Source organism: Bubalus bubalis, chromosome 11 (genome assembly GCF_019923935.1).
Source record: "Bubalus bubalis isolate 160015118507 breed Murrah chromosome 11, NDDB_SH_1, whole genome shotgun sequence".
NCBI classification, from domain to species: domain Eukaryota; kingdom Metazoa; phylum Chordata; class Mammalia; order Artiodactyla; family Bovidae; genus Bubalus; species Bubalus bubalis.
Window position 1 is genome coordinate 25720095 of NC_059167.1, and position 19544 is coordinate 25739638.

General features: G+C 37.1%; 1 protein-coding gene across 7 annotated transcripts in view; it reads right to left on the bottom strand.

Moving 5' to 3' along the window:
• The window catches only part of FUT8 (fucosyltransferase 8), a 330583-nt gene that overhangs the window by 199454 nt on the left and 111585 nt on the right, over nucleotides 1–19544 (bottom strand). The window lies entirely within an intron of this gene.

Consider the following 19544-nt stretch of genomic DNA (forward strand, 5'->3'; position numbering starts at 1 on the left):
ATTTTTTAGAGTAATCTTTATGTAAAAGTGAATAAATCCTAAACATTTGCTGTGTAGGCTCCAAAATAATCTTTTCTCAACCTATTTTTGAGAAAATGGTTAATCCAATGTTTTCTAACGTTTTTTCATATTTGCCAATCCAAAATTTTGAGAGACACATGAAATATCATTAACTAGAATAACTTAACCAGAAAAAAATCTACTGCTATAAATACTTCATTTAACAATGGCATAACAACCTAGCAATATAAAAGACTATTAATGTTGTAAACACAAAAATTATCTATGCTCCCCCATCAGTTTTACCAGCTCTTCTAACCACGCCCTATAGCCAACAAAATTTAATTTAATAAGTAGTTTACAAATGTCACTGTTTGAAATATTTTCCCAAAAAGTTTATTTCCCAATAATATAATAAAATTTCACCAGTATAATACAAGTGATCCACAATCTTCTCAATTCTTTAATCATTTATGCTACTGCCCTTCAATCTCCTTTATGTTTAAGTCCTTATATACCCCCACCCTATACACCAGTGACTAAATCTCAGTAGTGCTCTAATATTTATTCCTTCCCCTCAGTATAATAATATATTCTGCACAATACAGAATACCCAAACACAGCAGTAACTTAGATTAAACAACACTGAGATTTATTTTTCTTTTGTAAAAGTTGTCTAGAGACAGGTGATGTAGACATGGCAGTTGCAAGTATCCTTAGGGACCGAAGTTTCTAACTTCTCTACCATTCTAGGTCCCTGGCTTCCATCATCAAGATCACCTCATGGCCCAAAATGTATGCTAAAGCTCCAGTTATCATGTCTTCAATACAAGTCAAAAAGAAGAAGAGAAACTGAATGGCAAAATGGGGTCTCTTACAGTTGAGTCAGTGCCTTTTCTAAGCACACACATAATGCTTCTGTTTTTATCTCTTTTGCCAGAACTTAGTTACATAGCTGTAAAATAGTCTTTTATTCCAGGCATCAATGTGCCTAGCTAAAAACAAAAAGTCAGGATTCTACTACTACAGAAGAAGGGTAAATTTTAGAATTGACTAGAATATGAGATTTAAGGATTGAGTAGAATATAAGGAGCCTGCATCATGACTCACTTTCTGTTTTTCAAAATTTCTAATAACCCTTCATATTGGGAAAACTTTGATGTCATATCTTTAGTGGCTGATATAAAAGCTTTTCCCAATAAATGCATTTACTTTCTTGGCCAGCTGTGGAGTGTGGCCAGTCCCAAACTGTATCACAATAGGTACACCAAGACTGCAATTCTGAAATCTCTGTTGTTGCTGTTCAGTGCCTCAGTCGTGTCTGACTCTTTGTGACCCCATGGACCGCAGCACATCAGGCTTCCCTATCCTTCACCACCTCCCAGAGCTTGCTCAAACTCATGTCCATTAGGTGATGCCATCCAACCATCTCATTCTCTGTCATACCCTTCTCCTCCTGCCGTCAATCCTTCCCACCATAGGGGTCTTTTCCAATGAGTCAGTTCTTCGCACCAGGTGGCCAAAGTACTGGAGTTTCAGCTTCAGCATCAGTTCTTCCAATGAATATTCAGGACTGATTTTCTTTAGGATTGACTGGTTTGATCTCCGTGTTGTCCACGGCACTCTCAAAAGTCTTCTCCAACACCACAGTTCAAAAACATCAATTCTTTAGTGCTCAGCCTTATTTATGGTCCAACTCTCACATCCATGCCTGACTACTGGAAAAACCGTACCTTTGACAAGACGGACCTTTGTTGGCAAAGTAATGTCTCTGCTTTTTAATACGCTGTCTAGGTTAAGGTACATCTAGTCAAAGCTATGGTTTTTCCAGTAGTCATGTATGGATGTGAGAGTTGGATCATAAAGAAAGCTGAGTGCCAAAGACTTGATGCTTTTGAACTGTGGTGCTGGAGAAGACTCTTGAAAGTCCCTTGGACTGCAAGGAGATCCAACCAGTCCGTTCTAAAGGAGATTAGCCCTGGGATTTCTTTGGAAGGACTGATGCTGAAGCTGAAGCTCCAATACTTTGGCTACCTGATGTGAAGAACTGACTTATTGGAAAAGACCCTGACGGTGGGAAAGACTGAAGGCAGGAGGAGAATGGGATGACAGAGGATGAGATGGTTGGATGGCATCACCAACTCAATGCACATGAATTTGAGCAAGCTCCAGGAGTTGGTTGGTGATGGACAGGGAGGCCTGGCATGCTGTAGTTCATGGAGTCACAAAGAGTCAGACAAGATTGAGTGACTGAACTGAACTGAGGCTTGTCATAGCTTTCCTTCCAAGAAGCAAGTGTCTTTTAATTTCATGGCTACAGTCACCATCTGCAGTGATTTTTGGAGCCCACGAAAATAAAGTCTGTCCTTGTTTCCATTTTTTCCCCATCTATTTGCCATAAAGTGATGGGACCGGATGGCATGATCTTAGTTTTCTGAATGTTGAGTTTTAAGCCAGCTTTTTCACTCTCCTCTTTCACCTTCATTAAGAGGCTCTTTAGTTCCTCTTTGCTTTCTGGTATAAAGGTGTTGTCATCTGCATATCTGAGGTTATTGATATTTCTTCCGGTAATCTTGATTCCAGCTTGTGCTTCATCCAGCCCAGCACTGGATGGAATTTTTTCATGTGCCCCATCTGTGCACCAGTTGGGATAGAAAAGTTGATTTGTTCTGTACAAGCGACCTAACAGAATGCTGGAACTCATTGTTGTCCTAACCAATTAGCAATGGAGTTTCAATGTGGACTCTTTAATTACAAATCCTGGATCTATGCTTACTCCACAGATGTATCTGCTGCATCATAATATTAATTTCCTTATGTGCGTGCGTGCTAAATCACTTCAGTCATGTCCGTCTCTGTGCAACCCTATGGACCATAGCTGGCCAGGCTCCTCTGTCTAAGGGATTCTCCAGGGAAGAATACTGGAGTGGGTTGCCATGCCCTCCTCCAGGGGATCTTCCTAACCCAGGATTCAAACCTGGGTCTCATGCCTCCTACACTGGCAGCTGGGTTCTTTAGCACTAGCGCCACCCAGGAAGCCCCAATCCCCTTACAGTACCATCATTTACTGAACATTACTAAGTCCCAGTGTGAAGTGCTTTATTTAACCATTCAGGCCTCATGACAGCCTTCCTATGTTATTTCTGTCCTCATTTTTATATAGATAATACTAGTATTCATGTATTGAGTGCTTATTACATTCCAGATAGGTTTAAAAAACTCCAAGTGTTTACAGATAAGTACTATTCTTATCTCTAATTTACAGATACGAAAGAGGAGGCAGAAAGTTAGAAACATGTCTGAAGTCACCCAGCTTATAAGCAGCACGATCAGGATTCAAATCCCCACAAACTATCTCCAGAGTTCACACATTTAAACTAGTAAACTATACTAATATCAAATGCATCAGCAGAGGTTAAGTAATTCACCTAAGGTCACAAAACCAGGAGGAGCAGAGATTCATAGTCAGATCTATTTCACTACAGAGTCCCTGTTCTCTACTCCAAATGAATCAGAACAATATGGCTTGGCTGACCAAAACCATTATTGTCGAGGGGTTATTACACTTTAGTAGCAAAGTGACAAGGGAACATGCAACCAAAATAACAAACCGAATCCATGAATTTCAGTGGTAAGTCATCTCAGGGAAAGAAATGCAGTGCATCCATGTGGCCTAGGTCACTCTATGGTAAGACCCATCACTTTTAGTAATAATAGACCAAAATCTAAAGCCGCTTTGGCAGATGGATCTAGTGACTGTCACATACCAGTTTAAATTTTCTCACAAGTAAATAGCCATTAGTGTCTAAAAGATTCTGAACAATTAGATGTCTGCATTTTGTATCTCCTATCAAAAAAATTAAAGAGTAAACAGTCTATTGCTATACCAAACTCAATGGCTGTATCTAAAAACTGTCATTTTAAAGGTATTAGAAATCAGTTTTTAAGAAATAACAAAAGTAGCAAAAATTTGGACATTTTGCTACCATCTGTAAGAATTAGTGCCTTTATAGTTCTCTCATCTATAATTATAATCCTAACCCTCATCCCTTGAGAAACATGTAAATTAGGGCTATAAATTTCTTTAGGATTTTTTTAAAAGATTTACTTATATGTAATTCTGATGCTAGAGACAAAAATACCTTCCTTAAGCCTCAGCATATGACATTCAAATCACAATGCTACTACTGACTCATTTTCAAACATTCCCCTAAGAATTTCAAGTCTCTCTTCTAAGGACACAATAGACACAAAATGACTACTAGATAGGGCACCTTGTATCTAGTATAGTAACTGAAACGTTAACCATAAAGAACAAAGTTCATGCTGCCAACTGAATCAACCATAACCGTGACAGTTGTTAACTCTTTCATGAACATCTCAGATCCTTAAACCAAACAAAAACAACAACAAAACTTGTATTGTTCTTCACCACATACATCCTTTACTTTCTTAATTCCAAACTTAATGAGACATTCTCAATTAACTTCTACTACCACTTACCAATGCTTTCAAACTAAATGAAAGAATTTCAAAGAAATAATTAGTACTTAATTTATACTTTTTCACTGTATCTCAATAGATGGAATATAAAACAGATTTTTTATTAGTAAAAAGTTTCTATATTAAGTAAGAGTTATGTTAAGGTTACTGCTTTTTTGTTCTATTAGCTATATTGAATCATGTTTAAAAGAAAAGTAGTACCATAAAACAGCAGTGCTCTTCAGTGAGGCAAAGCAGTACCAAAAAGTATCAGCTATTATAAATCATTAGGGTTACACCAACTTTAATTTAATGCATCAGTTGACTGGTAACTATTATTAGAAGAAAAGCAGCCAAAGCAGATTTTATTTACAGCTATGTGTAGAAGAAATGTTGTTACTAAGATAAATTTAATTTAGGCAGCACTTTTAAAAATGAATTTTTACACATAATAGTATTTGAAAACAATTTGAGCAGGATATATCACTCACTAAGAATATCATTCTCCAAGTTAAAAGTGTTAAGAAATCTCTACTTTCACCCATGAGGGAGTAATAGAATCCAGAATTAACTTCCATATGTAAGCAACTGGGGCCTCCCTGGTGGCTCAGATGGTAAAGAATCTGCCTGCAATGCAGGAGACTTGGGTTCAATCCCTGGGTCAGGAAGATCCCCTGGAGAAGGGAATGGCAACCCACTCCACTATTCTTGCCTGGAGAATCCCATGGACAGAGAAGGCTGACCGGCTACAGTCCTGAAATGAGAGCAACACAAAGGCCTATTTAAGAAGGGGGGAAAAGATCTACTTAAATTTTACCTGAATACCAATTTTGCATATGCATAAAATGAGATGGTTGAACAAAAACAACTTCCGGGCAAGAAAAACTACCAGGTAACAAAAGGGAGATAATTCCCAGGGCTTACACAGGGCCAGGAATCATCCAAGTTCTCACAAGCAAGATAAAAAAGTCCTCACGGAATCCTTGGGACATTCAGTAAAGACCCAAGAAGAGAGGTCCACCTTAGTAATGAGGCTAAGAAAGCTAAGAGTAAAGATAACTCCATACCTGCCCTCTACCCACCCCCCCCAAAAAAAACCCTTAAAACATTAACACACACAGAAAGGGAAGAAGGAAAGAATTTTGATGCTGCTAAGTATATCTCAGAAAAATTCAGTCAAAACTCACCCACATATGTGGCTCCATCTGTACTATATGCTACTTTGTCCCGTGTGCCACTCAAAGGAGCAGCTACCACTGCCACCACAAGAAGCGAATCTGAGATGCTGGGAGGCACTGCCATGCCCAAGAATAAGGTGAAGGAGGTTAAACAGATGCAATGGTAAGAAAGACAATGAATAAAAAATGTTGGTGTATGAAGAGTATGAATGAAGAAGAAAAACTCAGGAAATCAAAATGTTGGGAAATGAACGAGTAGAAGCAATGTGTTTTGATGTATAAAGAGGCTATGCTGTAATAAAGGAAAGTTGAGAAAAATGGTTTAAATAAATACCTCAGATATTTTATTGGTTGGTCTGCCAGACTAATAGGGTAACAAAGCTGATGTAATTTTAAAATACAATGCAGATAAAGCTATAACTCTGAAGGCACACAGCAAGCTTCCAGTCAGTTCAGTCGCTCAGTCGTGTCCGACTCTTTGCGACCCCATGAATCGCAGCACACCAGGCCTCCCTGTCCATCACCAACTCCCGGAGTTCACTCAAATTCACGTCCATTGAGTCGGTGATGCTATCCAGCCATCTCGTCCTCTGTCGTCCCCTTTTCCTCCTGCCCTCAATCCCTCCCAGCATCAGAGTCTTTTCCAATGAGTCAACTCTTTGCATGAGGTGGCCAAAGTACTGGAGTTTCAGCTTCAGCATCAGTCCTTCCAAAGAAATCCCAGGGCTAATCTCCTTTAGAACGGACTGGTTGGATCTCCTTGCAGTCCAAGGGACTCTCCAGAGTCTTCTCCAACACCACAATTCTAAAGCATCAATTCTTCGGCGCTCAGCTTTCTTCACAGTCCAACTCTCACATCCATACATGACCACAGGAAAAACCATAGCCTTAACTAGACGGACCTTTGTTGGCAAAGTAATGTCTCTGCTTTTCAATATGCTATCTAGGTTGGTCATAACTTTCCTTCCAAGGAGGAAGCGTCTTTTAATTTCATGGCTGCAGTCACCATCTGCAGTGATTTTGGAGCCCAGAAAAATAAAGTCTGACCCTGTTTCCACTGTTTCCCTATCTATTTCCCATGAAGTGATGGGACCAGATGCCATGATCTTCGTTTTCTGAATGTTGAGCTTTAAGCCAACTTTTTCACTCTCCACTTTCACTTTCCTCAAGAGGCTTTTTAGTTCCTCTTCACTTTCTGCCATAAGGGTGGTGTCATCTGCATATCTGAGGTTATTGATATTTCTCCCGGCAATCTTGATTCCAGCTTGTGCTTCTTCCAGTCCAGTGTTTCTCATGATGTACTCTGCATATAAGTTAAATAAGCAGGGTGACAATGTACAGCCTTGACGTACTCCTTTTCCTATTTGGAACCAGTCTGTTGTTCCATGTCCAGTTCTAACTGTTGCTTCCTGACCTGCACACAAATTTCTCAAGAGGCAGATCAGGTGGTCTGGTATTCCCATCTCTTTCAGAATTTTCCAGTTTATTGTGAGCCACACAGTCAAAGGCTTTGGCATAGTCAATAAAGCAGAAACAGATGTTTTTCTGGAACTCTCTTGCTTTTTCCATGATCCAGTGGATGTTGGCAATTTGATCTCCATGCTAAAATCAATGAAACTGATATATTTGATGATACTGGAGATGATGATAAAGACCATGATGATATTTAAATTGAATTCACTGCTTTACATTCCAAGTTTCCAAGGTGATATGGCTTCCTTTTCCTTCAGAAAGTTGATGAGACTTCTGTGTGGCTTAGCAATTTTATCTTAGCATCCCTTTCCTAAATGAATACAAGAACTCCTAATGCTCAAAAACTCTTATAAGCGGTTCTTTGGTCTTCCTGATTATTAGTTAGATAAAACTCTGACACATGTTAACGAATAACTTTTATGAAGTACCCTTTTATGAAACCCAAGAATGTCTGATTCCAAAGTTTCTACTCTCAAGACATTTTACATAAATGTAAATAATCTCAAGAGAACCATTCCACACATCCTGTTCTATAGCCTACTTTGCTTAATTTGACATTAGGTAAAGAACATCTTTTATGTTAGCCAACATACTTCAATGTATGTCATTATTTTTAAGGTCTCCAATGTATTACATTCTATGTATTACCATAACTAAGTCATTTTGCCCAGTAATAAGTATATTTTTTCTATTTTTTAAATGAAGTATCTCAAATACAATGAACAGGACACGTCATACTTTTTCACTAAAATGTCCTTTACCCCCAAATTCTTCTCCACAATATATTTATTTATTGAAGTTTATTTATTCAAGACATTCATTTATTCAAGTTATTTTTAAGAGCCTGTTATGTTCTACTCACTCTTACCAGCAATCGAAGTTCCAGGAGTGGTACTAATCCTATTTTATTCATTGCTTTATTTCCAATGTTTAGTGGCAAGTCTGGTACATAGTAGACTTTCATATATGTGCTGAATGAATGGATGATCATCCTTGTTCATTCATCCTTCCTCACTTCTACAATTATCTTCTTTTTTCTAAGTTTTAACTTTGAAATTAGCTTTTTCCTTTTTTTTTACCCTACAGAGTAATGAGTCTATAAATGTCTTCACCACTCAGAATTCAGGCTCAGTACTGAGTCAAGAAAATAAATATGGAGAAAGAAGTAGTATTACAGTATTGCCTCTTGGAAACTCTGCTCAGCTGTGTTTAAATTTTTCAAAGTTCCTTTTCTGAACTTCAAAACATCATCCAAAGGAAATGTGAATCTAACAGCTGGCTGTATGTCTTCCTTTGGTCTTTCTAACATTTCATTTAGAAATGTTAGAAAATAGGAAAAAGAAAGTGCTATCTAAAAGGTTCAGCTGGCACAGCCAGAAAAACCTTAAAAATACAACTAAACTCAAAAATTATGACTGAATTCACAAAGGATTAATTTTGTTTTTCCAGAAAAAATAGCTTGAGAGAGGGAGAAATATCACTGAAACACCAAAGCACACCAAAATGTTTTTATTCCAATCAAATTTTTGCCTTTTAAATTATTATGAAATAGATTTGTTGAGAAACCTCTAGACTTGCTTATTCTGTTTTCTTTCACCTGGAAATCCAGGTACTACAGGGATAAAATTAGAATCATTTAAGCCTGGAAAGAAACTTGAAACACATACAGAGTTCATCATTTCACCTTTTACTCACCTACACTTAAGTTGGTTTACATGCATAAAAAACATATCCACAACAAAAAATTATACAACTCAAGGAGGAGGTGGAGATAGGAGATTAAGTGAGAGTTAAGGTAGGAGTTTCGATAAAAGAATATAAGCCATTCTAAGGATGTTGTTATTGGAGAAGACTGTTTTGCAGAGTGTAATGATTGATAACTTCAAAATTTATGCTTGAATGTTAAATACATATACTTGAATGGAATATGCTTGTTGATTATGGTCATGTATTTTTGCCTCTTAACTGATTAGGATGACATGCAAAAATCTTAGCATGAGAAGATGCTGGTTTGGATCAGACTGTGAACATCTCTGGAGAAGGCAATGGCACCCCACTCCAGTACTCTTGACTGGAAAATCCCATGGACGGAGGAGCCTGGTAGGCTGCAGTCCATGGGGTCGCTAAGAGTTGGACACGACTGCGCGACTTCACTTTCACTTTTCACTTTCATGCACTGGAGAAGGAAACGGCAACCCACTCCAGTGTTCTTGCCTGGAGAATCCCAGGGACGGGGGAGCCTGGTGGGCTGCCATCTATGGGGTCACCCAGAGTCGGACACGACTGAAGTGACTTAGCAGCAGCAGTGAACATCTCTTCAGCTTCAAAAAGTATATGCTACCAGGTTGTTCTGTTTTTATATATACATCCTATCATTCTTAATAGATTGCAAGTTCTTCAAAAACAGTAACATGGTTTTATTACTCTTTATGTCCCTAATCTCCAATTCACAGTAAGTATTCAATAAATATTCTCTTTATATCCCTTAGAACAGTAGTCCTCAACCCTTTTAGCACTAGGAACCAGTTTTGTAGAAAACAGTTTTTCCACAAACGTGGGTGGGGGTGGTTTCAAGATGATTCAAGTGCATTACATTTGCTGTGCACTTATTTCTATTACCATCACTACATTGTGATGTATGAGAATCTGTAAGAAGCTAATGCTACTGCTGATCTGACAGGAAGCAAAGCTCAGGTGGTAATGTGAACAATGGCGAGTACTTCACTTCTTTGCACATCTCACCTCCTGCTGTGTGGCCCAGTTCCTAACTGGCCAGGGACCCTCTGTGGCCTGTGGCCCGGGGGCTGGAATACATGATGGGTATTCAATAAACAACCACTGATATCAGTGAAAACACAGATATTTATGCAGTCCATTCAAATAGAATTTTATTACCTCAAATATCTTTAAATGTTAAAATATATATTAAAAATACATATAACCACCATTGAACAAATATTTGCACATCAGTGTTCACAGCAGCATTATTCACAACTGCCAAAAGGTAGAAACAACCCAAACATTCATTGACAGATAAATGGATAAACAAAATGTGGCATATGCATAAAGAAATATTAGTCCTAAAAAGACTGAAATTCTGATACGTGGGACAATATGGATGAACCCTGAAGACACTATGCTAAGTAAAAGAAGTCAATTACAAAAGGAAAAATACTGTATAATTCAACTCACATAAGAAAATGAGAGTAGCCAAATTCAGAGACATTATAGTGGTTAAAGGGCCTGGGTATTAGGGAGAATGTGAATTCTTTATTTTTTTGCTTTTCATTATTTTGATATTTTTTACTAAGATTTAGTTGTACAATATTATGTAAGTTTCAGGTGTGTAACATAGTGATACATTTTTTAAAGGTTATAAAATTCATTTACAGTTATTATAAAACATCAGTTATATTTCCTGTGCTATTCAATATATCCTTATAGCTTATTTATTTTGTACATAGTAGGTTGTACCTCTTAATCCCCTAGACCCTATATTGTTCCTCCCCCACTCCATCCTTCTCCCACCAGTAACTACTAGTTTGCTCTCTTTATCTGTGAATCCATTTCTTTGTGTTATATTCACTGATTTGTTTTATTTTTTAGATTCCAAATATAAGTGATAAAATTCAGTATTTGTCTTTCTCTGTCTGATTTATTTCACTTACCATAATATCCTCCAACTCCATCCATGTTCTTGCAAATGGCAGAATTTCATTCTTTTTTATGGCTGAGCAGCATTCTTGTATATGTGGGTATGTGTCTGTGAACATACTATATCTTCTTGATCCATTCTTCTGTTGATGGACACAGGCTGCATCCCTATCTTGGTAATTGTAAATAATGCTGCTAAGAACATTGCCACGCGCGTATTGTTTTCACATTAGTGTTTTCGATTTTTCAGATATATTACTCAGGAGTGGAATTTCTGAGTCATATAGTAGTTCTATTTCTAGTTTTTTGAGAAACTACCGTACTTTTTTCTACAATGGCTGCACCAATTTATACTCTCATCAACAATGTACAAGGGTACCCTTTTCTCCACATCCTTGCCAATTATTTATTTCTGTTCTTTTTGATGATTGCCATTCTGACAGGCTTGAGGTAACATCTCATTGAAGCTTTGATTTACCTTTCTCTAATAATTAACAATACTGGGCATTTTTTCATGTATTATCTGTTCAGATCATCTGCCCATTTTTTAACAGGGCTTTTTGTTTTTCTGATGTTGAGTTTATGGGCTCTTTAAATATTTTGGAGATCAACTCCATGTGACAGGGGCTTGAAGTCAGGAAGAATGGGGAGTTACAGTATGGAGATTCCTTAAAAAACTGGAAATAGAACTGCCTTATGATCCAGCAATCCCACTGCTGGGCATACACACTGAGGAAACCAGAAGGGAAAGAGACACGTGTACCCCAATGTTCATCGCAGCACTGTTTATAATAGCCAGGACATGGAAGCAACCTAGATGTCCATCAGCAGATGAATGGATAAGAAAGCTATGGTACATATACACAATGGAGTATTACACACCCATTAAAAAGAATACATTTGAATCAGTTCTAATGAGGTGGATGAAACTGGAGCCTATTATACAGAGTGAAGTAAGCCAGAAAGAAAAACACCAATACAGTATACTAACGCATATATATGGAATTTAGAAAGATGGTAACAATAACCCTGCGTACGAGACAGCAAAAGAGACACTGATGTATAGAACAGTCTTATGGACTCTGTGGGAGAGGGAGAGGGTGGGAAGATTTGGGAGAATGGCATTGAAACATGTATAATATCATGTATGAAACGAGTTGCCAGTCCAGGTTCAATGCACGATACTGGATGCTTGGGGCTGGTGCACTGGGACGACCCAGAGGGATGGTATGGGGAGGGAGGAGGGGAGGAGGGTTCAGGATGGGGAACACATGTATACCTGTGGCGGATTCATTTTGATATTTGGCAAAACTAATACAATTATGTAAAGTTTAAAAATAAAATAAAATTAAAAAAAAAAATAAAATTAAATTAAAAATAAAAAAGAATGGGGAGTTAATGTTTAATGTGCAGTTTTATTCAGAATGATGATAAAGTTCTGGAGATGGACACTGGTGATGGCTGCACAACAATGTGAACATACTTAACACTACTGAATTATACACTTTAAATGGTTAAATGGTGAATTTTGTTATATATATTTTATCACAATAAAAAAGAAAAGTATATGAATCATATTACTTTATAAATGACTTGTCCAAATAATATCTTATAAATGTACAATCACAGAAATCTATTTGTTCTTAACATTAAATTATTACCAGAAAAGTAGTTAAATTACCCAGTATTATACAAAAGTATTTGGCTTCTTAAAAAACAAACACAATGCTGGGACTTCCCTGGTGGTGCAGTGGCTAAGACTCCAAGCTCCCAATGCACTGGGGCCGGGGTTTGATTCCTGCTCAAGGAACTAGGTCCCACATGCTACAATAAGAGATGGCATGCTGCAACTGAAGACTTCACATGCCACAACTAGATTTCTCATGTCACAACTAAAATACCGCGTATGCTACAACTAAGATCCAGTGCAGCTGAATAAATAAATATTTTTTTAAATACCAAAAAACAAAAAAAACTTTGAACAAATTCATGTTATTTTGATCCCAGCCATACCCATAATGCATTTAACCTAACTCTGCAAATCATTTGCTTTACAACAATACTACCGGTTGCTATAATCAACATAGCCACATGTCTTTAACATTCACACATAAATTCACGTGCATTTTGTAGCAGAAACTTGTCTGCACTCAATGCATTCACAATTTAGTTTTCATTATATTTTCTTCTATTCTTTTTCCTGCAGTTAAAGACTGCATGCAGAGACTATTCTCTACTTTGTAGGATATTTTCAAAGTTGTTAATAAGCATTTAATAAGGAGTTACACGGGCTTCCCTGGTGGTTCAGATGGTAAAGAGTCTGCCTGCAGTACGGGAGACCAAGGTTCGATCCCTGGGTCGGGAAGATCCCCTGGAGAAGGAAATGGCAACCCACTCCAGTATTCTTTCCTGGAAAATCCCATGGATGGAGGAGCCTTGCAGGCTACAGCCCATGGGGTCGCAAAGAGTCCGACACAACTGAGCAACTTCACTTTAAGGAGCTACATATTGTCAAATATAATGATAAACTGGGAATTCTTAACAGTAATTAACACTCTATATGCTACATCATTTCCTGAACTTTGGGAAACATGTAAGAAAATAAGTTAAATTTTACATTCATTTGATTATATGCAAAAGCTGACACAACTGCTACAGAATACGAAAGCAATAATATTTTACTGCTGATTTTTATAAAAGTGATTCATATTTAAATAAATCTAACTGAAATTCATGGATTTATAACATCATTAAAAATACCAACTTCCCAGTTCATCACTTTGCAACCCTTCAATACAATATACCATACAGACATCAATTTCTATTCTGTGATTATGTCACAGAATTTATATTGATTTAACACACAGCTGAATTCACCAATAATATTGACCTAATTCAAACTCATTTAACAGGATTCATTTATGAGTCTTAATTTACCAATTAAAGTTTAATATTAAATTTTAATACGAGTTTATTAGTTCTTTCTTTGGTAATTAACAAGCCAGAAAATTTTCAGTACTTAATAATTTTCCAATCTGTGTAGTTGCTAAGACGTGTCTGACTCTCTACAACCCCATGAACTCCCCTGTCCATGGGATTCTCCAGCCAAGAATACTGGAGTGGGTTGCCATTTCCTCTTCCAGGGGATCAAACCCACATCTCCTACATTGGCAGGCAAGTTCTTTATCAGTGAGCCAACCGTGAAGCTCCTAAACCTGAGTTTGTTTCTGTTTTGCATGTGTATTCATTTGTATTGTTTTTAAATTGCACATAAAAGATATCATACAGTATCATTTTCTAGTATCTACCCACAAAACCATTACTGTATGCTGAAGTCTCGTTTCAAAATAATGTCACCTAAGACAAAAAGAACAAAGACAAAGAAAGAGGTACATTCAAGTGTTTGGACTCCCTAACTTGGTGCCCTATGTATATCCTTTCTAGAAGTAGCTATTTCAAGTGAAAATAAATCCTTCGATCCATTATTTCCCCACTTTCCCAATGAATTATATTAAGCAAAAATTAAGTAAGCTAGTATAGAGTCCTCCCATTAAAAAACAAAACTAGAGATTTACTTTTCCTTATTATATTCCTCCTATTATACATTCCTTAAAAAAATGTGAATTTGGTGCCCAAAAGATCTATTCAGTAAAACTCACATATTTATATAAGATTTTAGCAGTTTAACATCAGATTTAGATTCAATGAAAATCGAGATGATACAACGAAATGAATTACAACCACAACTTTATAATATGGATATTAATGATTTTATACCAAAGGAAAATAAGGCTCAGAGAGACAAAATAATTTGATCTTATAAAGATCTCATGACAAGTAACTAGTGAATTCAAGGACTGAAGTCCAGATATTACTACTGATACTGAAAGGAACCAGAAGTAACCCTGGTGCATGCCCAATATGAGCCAGGCACTGTACACACATTTTCTCAATTAATGCTTACCAGGGTTTTATAAGGCAGGCACTATTTCCATTTTGAAGATGAAGAAACAAAGTAAGAAGTGATTTGACTTAATCAAGGTTTGTACAGCTTGTCTTCATACCACTACTTGTGATCCAAAGGGGAAAAGTTCATTTGATGTGTTTTATTTTTGGTTTTAATTCTACAGGGATGGGAACAATTTCACTGAATCCATTTTAACAGATATCTATATCCTTTAGAGAATCCTATGTTATTAATCCCTTTGGTTTCACCATCATAAGTCTACCTGGCAGATACATGATAATAATAAATATTCTCTTCCTTTTACAAACTCTCCCCTGGCCTTTCTTATCTGCTTCTGCTCTTCCAGCTATATCACTCAAAAGAATATGGGTATCTAGAGATCTATTACTCAGGAGCAAAAGTCAATAATTATCAAATACTGGCCAGGTCATGAGGGATTCAGTTTTCAAATTTTGCTATATGGAACCAAGGAGTTGTAGGAGGTATTCCTTCATAATATCAATAAATGAAAAAGTGCCAGATAGGTTTCATTTGGAAAAGTAACCCCCACAACTCTTTGAATCATTATACCAAATTTGAGGCAAGAAAAAGGTTTCAGTATTTTAAAAGAATAAAATTTTAAAATTCATACCCTAAAATATGTAAGAAGTAGAGGGGAGGCAGGTGACAGCTTGTTGTATTTTTTAAAACGAGTTCCTCGTCTTTCTTCTTTCTGACCATGTATGGATGCAAATCCTATTTAAAAAAAATAAATCAAAAACTAAAAAGAACTCTGAATTTTCTCAGAGTTCTTTAATTCTATTTTTATTCTTGAGAAAAATATGTAGTCCTTGTTGTTGCTGGATGATGTGTCAATCATATCCAGTTGATTAATATTGCTGTTGAGTTCAAATATGTCCTTACTGATTTTCTTCTATACCTGTCCATTTCTGGCAGAAGTGCTGAAGTATCACCTCCTATAACAGTGGACTGATCAATTTGTTTTTGCAATTCTGTTGACTGCTGCATCACATATTTTGATGACCTGTTGTTAAGTGCACACATGCGAAGAGTTGACTCATTGGAAAAGACTCTGATGCTGGGAGGGATTGGGGGCAAGAGGAGAAGGGGACGACAGAGGATGAGATGGCTGGATGGCATCACCGACTCGATGGACTTGAGTCTCAGTGAACTCCGGGAGTTGGTGATAGACAGGGAGGCCTGGCGTGCTGCGATTCATGGGGTCTCAAAGAGTCGGACACGACTGAGCGACTGATCTGATCTGATCTGATCTGATATCTTCTTGAAGAACTGACTCTTTTATTATTATATAATGCTCCTATTGGGACTTTCCTGGTGGCTCAGATGGTAAAGAATCTGCCTGCAATGTGGGAGACCTGGGTTCAATCCCTGGGTCTGGAAGATCACCTGGAGATGGAAAGGCTATCCACTCTATTATTCTTGCCTGGATAATTCCACTGACAGAGTCTGGGGGGCTACAGTCCATGGAGCCGCACAGTCAGACATAACTGAATGACTAACACTTTCACCTTTAATGCTATTTCTTACCCTTGAAACTCTTCCTTGCTCTGCAGTCTGCTCTGTCAAAACTAATATAGTTACTTCAGCTTTTTTTAAAATTCGTGTTAGCATGGTGTATCTTTCTCCATCTCTTTATGTCTAATCTATATCTGTCTTCATATATAAAGAATTTCTGTACACAACATATCTTGACTTTTGATCCAATCTGACAGTCTGCCTTTTAGTGTATTTAAACCACTGATATTTAAAGCAATTATTGATAAACTTGGGTTAATATCTACCATATTTGTTACCATTTTCTACTAATTGCCTTTGTTAAATAAGCAGGGCGGCAGTATAGAGCCTTGATGTCATCCTTTCCCAATTTTGAACTAGTCTGTTGTTCCTTGTCCAGTTCTAATTGCTGCTTCTTGACCAGTGTACAGGAGGCAGGTAAGGTGGTCTGGTATTCTCATTTTCTTAAGAACTTTCCAGAGTTTGTTGTGATCCACACTGTCAAAGGCTTTAGCGTAGTCAATGAAGCAGACGTAGTTTTTCTGGAATTCTCTTGCTTTTTCTATGATCCAATGGATGTTGGCCATTTGATCTCTGGTTCCTCTGCCTTTTCTAAATCCAGCTTGAACATCTAGAAGTTCTCAGTTGTTGAAGCCAAGCCTGGAGGATTTTGAGCATTACTTTGCTAGCATGTGAAATGAGTGCAACTGTGTGGTAGTTTGAACATTCTTTGGCATTACCCTTCTTTGGGACTAAAATGAAAACTGACCTTTTCCAGTTCCATGGCCACTGCTGAGTTTTCCAATTTGCTGGCATATTGAGAGCAACTACTTTAACAGCATCATCATTTAGGATTTGAAATAGTTCATCTGGAATTCCATCACCTCCACTAGCTTTGTTTGTAGTGATGTTTGCTAAGGCTCACTTGACTTCTCACTCCAGGATGTCCAGCTCTAGGCAGGTGATCACACTATAGTGGTTAACTGGGTCGTTAAGATCTTTTTTGTATAGCACAGTTGTCCTAAATCCCTTGTTTCATAATTCTAATATTCCTGTCAAATTTGAGTTTGATTCTGATGCTTGCTCTCTTTAAACTGTGTTTTTTGCTTTTTAGTCTGCCTTCTATTTTTTTGCTGAAAGTCAGACATCATGCACGGAATAAAAGGAACTAGAGCTAATAGAAATTTACTAATGTTGTCAGGTGTGGCGGGAGTAGAAGTTAGGTCTCAGCCTTTCAGTGGAACCGTGCTCCTCAAGCTGTGAACTTCACAAGTTCTTTTCAGTCTTGTGCTCCCCTCCCAGGTGGAACAGGATGACTACAGGGCAAGAACTGGATCTTTCCTTACAACATGGAAGGCTAGAGTTGGGGATTTCTCTTCTTCTAGGTCAGTTAGTGTCTGATAACACTCTAACAGATTAGGCTCTGGTAAAATACTTTCTCTTGATAGCAGATCTTGTTAAGAAAAGGAAGATGCCTTGGCATATCTCAAAATGGTTATTTTCTCCTCCCCCTGTAGGAAGCACCAGGGGATTTTTCTCAGATAGTCACTGTGAGGACCTGAGAGAGCTCCTAGAAGTAAAATCAAGAAAATGTGGGGATCCCCTGCGACCAGGTCCCCCTGGCGTTTTCGTGTCGGGTTTGTCCACATGGAGCTTCCTGTAATTTGTCAATCACACATTAGATTTTTCCTACACAGTGGTGGTTTCTTTTGAGGTTTCTGCTAAGCTGTCATTCTCTACCTGCCTGTCTCTTCAATTTGAGAACAGTGATTTGCCCTGTGACCTCACTTCTCTGATGGATCTAAGAAGAGTTTTGATTTTTTAGTTTGTTCACTATTTCACGACTTACAAACAAACAAAAATCCATTTTCAGTTGTTACCCTTTAACTAACTGACAGAGTGATAATATAACCCTCTTATGATATAAAGGAGCAAAGAAACAAATGGAGATCTAAATTTGTCTCACTGGCACACAAATTACCTAAGATATGATTACTCATGGTGTTCACCCTATAAATAATACCAAAAGGCAAACTATTAAACAATCCACTTCATCCTTCCTTTCTGAAACAATGAAAACACATAGGTGAATATCACGGGTTATCATTTAGATCCCACATCATTATGACAAACTAAAATATTTTTCTAAGTAAACACTTGAATATTACATTTCCATAAGAGCTTTATAAAAACCTATCAACAAGTACTGTAATGCACTGGTTACCCTTACTGTTAAATTATAGAAAAATAAAGCCAGTTTATTATTCCTAAAACAGCATTATAGTGTCTTCTAAGCAAATAATAAGTTTTAAGATTTATCCTCTGGGGGGAAAAGAAAAGTCAGTAGAAAGCTAGGATTTGTATGTGAAATTTGACATTTGGATGCCAATTCCCAACATTTTCTATTGTCGTGAAATTAACCTTTACCAAAATTACTTTACTTAGAAAATCTTAGTTGTGCTATCTGCTGTTCTTATAGCAAGAAGTACACCTAATTTTTTTCCAAATCATACTGTAGAACAGCTCATTACTTTTTATATTACTAACTTAAATTTTATTCAACTTGAGTTTTAACATACTTAACCAAAAGCAAGCTGATTATAAGATGAACATATCTAATTCACCTTAAAAAATCTAAAAGTATGTTGCAAAATAAGTCTCCAAACATAGCAAGAATATCAGAATGGCCAAACCCAAGGGAATATACTAATACCATCTTTGCTTTGCATAAATGTAAATTTCATTTTGTTATTATTTCCACATCCCTCATACATTAGGTATAACAGATACTTCTGAGTCCTTTATACAGTAAACAGATGGTGAACCACTACAAAACTAGAAGCAAGCATAACATCTAAAGGAATTATTAAGAATCTTACTCTTCACTGGGAGGATTACCACAGAGTTGGACAAATAATTCTCTTAGGAGGATCATGAGGAATTAGGGTAAGAAATATACTGGAAATGATAGTAGAGATGGTCACAAAAAGAAGTGAGAAAAGAGATCATAGTAATCAGTGAACAGTAATATAAACACTCCTAGAAAAAAGAAAATCTACACAAAAAAGAACTGTCCAAAGAGAATGAAGATTGATGGCTGTGAAAAAAAAGAAAAGAATGCTCTATAAGCTCCACTCAATTTGCTGAATGTAAAATATATTCCTGAGACCCCGACATTCCTCAAACCCCAAAATAAAGTCAATGTCTAAGTAAAACTGAGACTTAGTACTTGACATAGTTTCTAACAAAAGTAATAACCAACTATCTTACTAAAG